Genomic DNA, 7,739 nt, shown 5'->3' with positions numbered 1-7,739 from the left:
TGTTTGTTCTGTCAAAATTGATAATGGAGAAAGTTTCCAAGAAGGATTTCCAATGTATTTTGCGTATAAAGTTTCTTGTAAAATGATTTTAAAATAAAAATTTAATATTGAGTTCATGAAACTCAAGAACACACTGTTACAGTGTTTATTTTTTTTTATTTTTTTTATGTTCTGTTACATAATTCAATTTAATCGAACCTGAGTCGTCGCTGTATTGTTTGAGAGGCTTAAAAATCAAAAAAATATTTGTTGCTGTATTGATGGTACTCTGGTCGACGTGTTTCCAAAGGAAGAAAAAGATGAAACAGTAATACATGTTAAATTAATTCGGGATTGGGAATTAATCAGAAAAGCTAAAATGGAGTAATGGTTAAAAGGAGTGTCGAGCTTATTGTAGGTCACGGGCTCGAGTCCCAGCAGGGACCTATTTTTTTTATTATTCCCGTTAATTGAGGTAGTTTTTTTTTCTCTTCATGATATTATTATTATTATTATTATTATTATTATTATTATTATTATTATTATTATTATTATTATTATTATTATTATTACTATTATTATTATTATTATTATTGTTATTAATATTATTTTTGTTGTATTTATTATTATTAGTAATTATAATTGTTAGTAAATACACAAAGATTAATACTATAATTGTTATTATTATCACTACTATTATTATTATTATCATTACTAGTATTAACATTAATACTTCAATTATTATCATTATTATTAATTTTTATGAAAACTATTATTAACATAAGGATTATTATTATTATTATTATTATGATTAAGATTACGAATCAATGTTATAGAAACTTTAGTTATTAGCTTAGAAATTAAACACGAAAATTATGATTATCATTATTATTAGTATACGTATTATAAATACAATTAAGATTATTATTATTGTTATTATTAATATTATTATCTTCATCACTAATATCATTAAGTAGTATTATCGTATTATCACAAGTATTATCATTATGTAATTTCACAAAAATATGTATCATAACTATCATTAACACTAAAATTAATTTTTTTTAATTATAATTATTAATATCATTATTACTATCATTAATAGAATTATTAACATTATTATCTTATTAGTAATATTAAGTATTATAATCATCATCATTTTTTTCCACTATTAATATTATTTTAACTAATAATATTATTAATATACAAATGATATATATATGTATACTAAAAATATATTTATTACATATAATCGAATGAAGATTAATATTTCTATATAACAAAAGAAATATAAGGAAACATATACATATTATTAATATAAAAAGGACCTAATTAATAAATTTATATATATTTGTTCGATTACAATTATGTATATTAATAAATATACAAATGATATAGGTTCATGAATCCGAGGCCAACCCTTCATTTGTTCAATGAGGTTATATGTATTTTTACTACAAAATACATTATTATGAGTTTCATTTGCTCCCTTTTTACTCATTACATTTTTGGGTTGAGAATACATGCAATGCTTTATTAATTGTTTTATAATATTTATATGCATGAGTTTCATTTGCCTTTTTACCCTTTATATTTTTGGGCTAAGAATACATGCGCAATATTTATAAATGTTTTACAAAATAGACACAAGTACGTGAAACTACATTCTATGGTTGAATTATCGAAATCGAATATGCCCCTTTTTATTTAGTCTGGTAATCTAAGAATTAGGGAACAGACACCCTAATTGACGCGAATCCAAAAGATAGATCTATCGGGCCCAACAAGCCCCATCCAAAGTACCGGATGCTTTAGTACTTCGAAATTTATATCATGTCCGAAGGAGGATCCCAGAATGATGGGGATATTCTTATATGCATATTGTGAATGTCGGTTACCAGGTGTTCAATCCATATGAATGATTATTTTGTCTCTATGTATGGGACGTATGTTTATGAGAAATGGAAATATGAAATCTTGTGGTCTATTAAAATTTATGAAATGATTATTTATGTTAAACTAATGAACTCACCAACCTTTTGGTTGACACTTGAAAGCATGTTTATTCTCAGGTATGAAAGAAACCTTTCGCTGTGCATTTGCTCATTTTATAGATATTACTTGGAGTTATTCCGGGCATATTTCAAAAGACGTTGCATTCGAGTCATCGAGTTCATCAAGATTATTGTTAAGTCAATTATAATTAGATATATTATGAAATGGTATGCATGTCTATCAACTTACAATGAAATGAAAGATTGTCTTTTCAAAAACGAATGCAATGTTTGTAAAATGTATCATATAGAGGTCAAGTACCTCGCGATGTAATCAACTGTTGTGAATCGTTTATAATCAATATGGACTTCGTCCGGATGGATTAGGACGAGTCTTCACAGTTGGTATCAGAGTAGAGGTCTTAGCGAACCAGGTCTGCATTAGTGTGTCTAACTGATAAGTCGTTAGGATGCATCAGTGAGTCTGGACTTCGACCGTGTCTGCATGTCAAAAGTTTTGCTTATCATTTTTGTCGAAGATATGTCAACACCTCCAACTGCTTAAAATTTCGGGACGAAATTTATTTAACGGGTAGGTACTGTAGTGACCCAAACTTTTCCATGTTTATATATATTAAATTAAATTGATATTTACATGATTAAGTATTTCTAACATGTTAAGCAATCAAACTTGTTAAGACTTGATTAATTGAAATTGGTTTCATATAGACAATTGACCACTCAAGTTGACCGGTGATTCACGAACGTTAAAATTGTGTTTATTGAATTAAGAAACTCGAAACGATATATATAACGATTATCGTTATAACAACGTCTTAATAATTACATATGAATCATATTAAGATATTTTTACACTATGTTTAATCATGATAAATGATAAGTAAACATGCCATTATGTATATTAACAATGAACTTCATATGTAAAAACAAGACTACTAACTTAAGGATTTCGAAACGAGACATATATGTAACGATTATCGTTGTAACGACATTTAATTGTATATATATCATATTAAGATATATTAATATATCATAATATCATGATAATATAATAATTTAACATCTCATTAGATATAATAAACATTGGGTTAACAACATTTAACAAGATCGTTAACTTAAAGGTTTCAAATCAACATTTACATGTAGCGACTAACGATGACTTAACGACTCAGTTAAAATGTATATACATGTAGTGTTTTAATATGTATTCATACACTTTTTAAAGACTTCAAGACACTTATAAAAATACTTCTACTTAACAAAAATTCTTACAATTACATCCTCGTTCAGTTTCATCAACAATTCTACTCGTATGCACCCGTATTCGTACTCGTACAATACACAACTTTTAGATGTATGTACTATTAATATATACACTCCAATGATCAGCTCTTAGCAGCTCATGTGAGTCACCTAACACATGTGGGAACCATCATTTGGAAACTAGCATGAAATATCTCATAAAATTACAAAAATATGAGTAATCATTCATGACTTATTTACATGAAAACAAAATTACACATCCTTTATATCTAATCCATATACCAACGACCAAAAACACCTACAAACACTTTCATTCTTCAATTTTCTTCATCTAAGTGATCTCTCTCAAGTTCTATCTTCAAGTTCTAAGTGTTCTTCATAAATTCTATAAGTTCTAGTTTCATAAAATCAAGAATACTTCCAAGTTTGCTAGCTTACTTCCAATCTTGTAAAGAGATCATCCAACTTCAAGAAATCTTTCTTATTTACAGTAAGATATCTTTCTAATACAAGGTAATACTCATATTCAAACTTTGATTCAATTTCTATAACTATAACAATCTTATTTCGAGTGGAAATCTTACTTGAACTTGTTTTCGTGTCATGATTCTGCTTCAAGAACTTTCAAGCCATCCAAGGATCCTTTGAAGCTAGATCTATTTTTTTCATTTCCAGTAGGTTTATCCACAAAATCTGAGGTAGTAATGATGTTCATAACATCATTCAATTCATATATATAAAACTACCTTATTCGAAGGTTTAAACTTGAAATCACTAGAACAAAGTTTAGTTAATTCTAAACTTGTTCACAAACAAAAGTTAATCCTTCTAACTTGACTTTTAAAATCAACTAAACACATGTTCTATATCTATATGATATGCTAACTTAATGATTTAAAACCGGAAAACACGAAAAACACCGTAAAACCGAATATACGCCGTTGTACTAACACCGCGGGCTGTTTTGGGTTAGTTAATTAAAAACTATGATAAATTTTGATTTAAAAGTTTTTCTTCTGGGAAAATGATTTTTCTTATGAACATGAAACTATATCCAAAAATCATGGTTAAACTCAAAGTAGAAGTATGTTTTCCAAAATGGTCATCTAGACGTCGTTCTTTCGACTGAAATGACTACCTTTATAAAAATGACTTGTAACCTGTAATTACGACTATAAACTTAAAATTTTTCTGTATAGATTCATAAAATTAAGTTCAATATGAAACCATAGCAATTGGATTCACTCAAAACGGATTTAAAACGAAGAAGTTATGGGTAAAACAAGATTGGTTATTTTTGCTTGTTGTAGCTACGTGAAAATTGGTAACAAATCTATATTAATCATATCCTAGCTAACTTATATTGTATTATACATGTATTCTAATATATTATGTAATCTTGGGATACCATAGACACGTATGCAAATGTTTTGACATATCATATCGACCCATCTATATATATTATTTGGAACAACCATAGACACTCTATATGCAGTAATGTTGGAGTTAGCTATACAGGGTTGAGGTTGATTCCAAAAATATATATAGTCTGAGTTGTGATCTAGCCTGAGACGTGTATACACTGGGTCGTAGATTGATTCAAGATAATATATATTGATTTATTTCTGTACATCTAATTATGGACAACTAGTTGTAGGTTACTAACGAGGACAATTGACTTAATAAACTTAAAACAGTAAAACGTATTAAAAATGTTGTAAATATATTTTGAACATACTTTGATATATATGTACATATTTGTTATAGGTTCGTGAATCGACCAGTGGCCAAGTCTTACTTCCCGACGAAGTAAAAATATGTGAAAGTGAGTTATAGTCCCACTTTTAAAATCTAATATTTTGGGATGAGAATACATGCAGTTTTGTAAATGTTTTACGAAATAGACACAAGTAAATGAAACTACATTATATGGGTGAATGATCGAAGCCGAATATGCCCCTTTTGCTTGGTAGCCTAAGAATTAGTAAACCGATCTACTAATTAACACGAATCCTAAAGATAGATCTATTGGGCCTAACGAACCCCATCCAAAGTACCGGATACTTTAGTACTTCGAATTCGTTTTTATCATGTCCGAAGGATTTCCCGGAATGATAGGGGATATTCTTATATGCATCTTGTTAATGTCGGTTATCAGGTGTTTACCATATGAATGATTTTTATCTCTATGTATGAAATGTCCCGTTCATATTGATTATAAACGTTCCATATTAATTTATTTCGTCGCGAGGCTTTGACCTCTATATGAGACATTTTTCAAAGACTGCATTCATTTTTAAAACAACCATAACCTTTATTTTATCTATAAAGGTTTAAAAAGCATTACGTAGATTATCAAATAATGATAATCTAAAATATACCGTTTGCACACGACCATTACATAATGGTTTACAATAAGAATATATTACATCAAAAATAAGTTTCTTGAATGCAGTTTTTACATAATATCATACAAGCATGGACTCCAAATCTTGTCCTTATTTTAGTATGCAACAGCGGAAGCTCTTAATAATCACCTGAGAATAAACATGCTTAAAACGTCAACAAAAATGTTGGTGAGTTATAGGTTTAACCTATATATTATCAAATCATAATAATAGACCACAAGATTTCATATTTCAATATACATCTCATACATAGAGATAAAATTCATTAATATGGTGAACACCTGGTAACTGACATTAACAAGATGCATATAAGAACATCCCCTATCATTCCGGGAAATCCTTCGGACATGATAAAAACGAATTCGAAGTACTAAAGCATCCGGTACTTTGGATGGGGTTCGTTAGGCTCAATAGATCTATCTTTAGGATTCGCGTCAATTAGTAGATCGGTTTACTAATTCTTAGGTTACCAAGCAAAAGGGGCATATTCGGCTTCGATCATTCACCCATATAATGTAGTTTCATTTACTTGTGTCTATTTCGTAAAACATTTATAAAACTGCATGTATTCTCATTCCAAAATATTAGATTTTAAAAGTGGGACTATAACTCACTTTCACAGATTTTTACTTCGCTGGGAAGTAAGACTTGGCCACTGGTCGATTCACGAACCTATAACAAATATGTACATATATATCAAAGTATGTTCAAAATATATTTACAACATTTTTAATACGTTTTACTGTTTTAAGTTTATTAAGTCAGCTGTCCTCGTTAGTAACCTACAACTAGTTGTCCACAGTTAGATGTACAGAAATAAATCGATATATATTATCTTGAATCAATCCACGACCCAGTGTATACACGTCTTAGGCTAGATCACAACTTAAAGTATATATATTTTTGGAATCAACCTCAACCCTGTATAGCTAACTCCAACATTACTGCATATAGAGTGTCTATGGTTGTTCCAAATAATATATATACATGGGTCGATATGATATGTCAAAACATTTGCATACGTGTCTATGGTATCCCAAGATTACATAATATATTAGAATACATGTATAATACAATATAAGTTAGCTAGGATATGATTTGTATAGAATTGTTACAATATTTCCCGTAGCTACAACAATCAAAAAATATCCAATCTTGTTTTACCCATAACTTCTTCGTTTTAAATCCGTTTTGAGTGAATAAAATTGCTATGGTTTCATATTGAACTCTATTTTATGAATATAAAAAGAAAAAGTATAGGTTTATAGTCAGAAATATAAGTTACAAGTCGTTTTTGTAAAGGTAGTCATTTCAGTCGAAAAAACGACGTCTAGATGACCATTTTAGAAAACATACTTCCACTTTGAGTTTAACCATGATTTTTGGATATAGTTTCATGTTCATAAGAAAAATAATTTTCTCAGAAGAACAACTTTTAAATCAAAGTTTAACATAGTTTTTAATTAACTAACCCAACACAGCCCGCGGTGTTACTACGACGGCGTATATCCGATTTTACGGTATTTTTCGAGTTTTCAGGTTTTAAATCATTAAGTTAGCATATCATATAGATATAGAACATGTGTTTATTTGATTTTAAAAGTCAAGTTATAAGGATTAACTTTTGTTTGCGAACAAGTTTAGAATTAACTAAACTATGTTCTAGTGATTACATGTTCAAATCTTCGAATAAGATAGTTTTATATGTATGAATCGAATGATGTTATGAACATCATTACTACCTCAAGTTTAATAGGTAAACCTACTGGAAGTGGTAAGAAATAATCTAGCTTCAAAGGATCATGGATGGCTTGAAAGTTCTTAAAGTAGAATCATGACACGAAAACAAGTTCAAGTAAGATTATCACTCGAATTAAGATAGTTATAGTTATAGGAATTGAATCAAAGTTTGTATATGAGTATTACCTTGATTTATAATGATATCTTACTGTAAAAAAAAAAGATTTCTTGAGGTTGGATGTGAAGGTATTTCGTATGCCCGAGAGACATATTAAATTAATGTGGCTAATGTGTTTTGATCCAAGTCGGGTCATACCCAATAACAAGCTTACCA

Source organism: Rutidosis leptorrhynchoides, chromosome 1 (genome assembly GCF_046630445.1).
Source record: "Rutidosis leptorrhynchoides isolate AG116_Rl617_1_P2 chromosome 1, CSIRO_AGI_Rlap_v1, whole genome shotgun sequence".
Lineage (NCBI taxonomy): Eukaryota > Viridiplantae > Streptophyta > Magnoliopsida > Asterales > Asteraceae > Rutidosis > Rutidosis leptorrhynchoides.
The sequence above is the reverse complement of the archived record's forward strand: the minus strand, read 5'-3'. Positions refer to the sequence as shown.